Here is a 1,360-nt window from a genome sequence, read left to right on the forward strand (position 1 = left end):
CACGTAGGAAAATTTTGAATTTCTGCTACGTTCCCCAACAGTGGCATCATGAGCTAGGTCTATGCGTAGTTTCTATGCACGAGTAGAACACAAAGTAGTTGTGGGCGTTGATTTTGTTCAATATGCTTGCCGTTACTAGTCCAATCTTGATTCGGCGGCATCGTGGGATGAAGCGGCCCGGACCGACCTTACACGTACTCTTACGTGAGACTGGTTCCACCGACTGACATGCACTAGTTGCATAAGGTGGCTAGCGGGTGTCTGTCTCTCCCACTTTAGTCGGATCGGATTCGATGAAAAGGGTCCTTATGAAGGGTAAATAGCAATTGGCATATCACGTTGTGGTCTTTGCGTAGGTAAGAAACGTTCTTGCTAGAAACCCATAGCAGCCACGTAAAACATGCAAACAACAATTAGAGGACGTCTAACTTGTTTTTGCAGGGTATGCTATGTGATGTGATATGGCCAAAGGATGTGATGAATGATATATGTGATGTATGAGATTGATCATGTTCTTGTAATAGGAATCACGACTTGCATGTCAATGAGTATGACAACCGGCAGGAGCCATAGGAGTTGTCTTTATTTATTTATGACCTGCGTGTCAACATAAACGTCATGTAATTACTTTACTTTATTGCTAACTGTTAGCTGTAGTAGTAGAAGTAATAGATGACGTGACAACTTCATGAAGACACGATGATGGAGATCATGATGATGGAGATCATGGTGTCATGCCGGTGACGATGATGATCATGGAGCCCCGAAGATGGAGATCAAAAGGAGCAATATGATAATGGCCATATCATGTCACTATTTGATTGCATGTGATGTTTATCATGTTTATACATCTTATTTTCTTAGAACGACGGTAGTAAATAAGATGATCCCTTACAACAATTTCAAGAAGTGTTCTCCCCTAACTGTGCACCGTTGCTACAGTTCGTCGTTTCAAAGCACCACGTGTTGATCGGGTGTGATAGATCCTTACGTTCACATACAACGGGTGTAAGACAGTTTTACACATGCAAAAACACTTAGGGTTAACTTGACGAGCCTAGCATGTACAGACATGGCCTCGGAACACAGAAGACCGAAAGGTCGAGCATGAGTCGCATAGAAGATACGATCAACATGAAGATGTTCACCGACGTTGACTAGTCCGTCTCACGTGTTGATCGGACACGGCCTAGTTGACTTCGATCATGTAATCACTTAGATGACTAGAGGGATGTCTATCTGAGTGGGAGTTCATAAGATGAACTTAATTATCCTGAACATAGTCAAAAAGGATTTTGCAAATTATGTCGTAGCTCGCGTTTCAGTTCTACTGTTTAGATATGTTCCTAGAGAAAAATTA

The sequence above is a fragment of the Triticum urartu genome, chromosome 6 (genome assembly GCF_003073215.2).
Source record: "Triticum urartu cultivar G1812 chromosome 6, Tu2.1, whole genome shotgun sequence".
Classification (NCBI taxonomy): domain Eukaryota; kingdom Viridiplantae; phylum Streptophyta; class Magnoliopsida; order Poales; family Poaceae; genus Triticum; species Triticum urartu.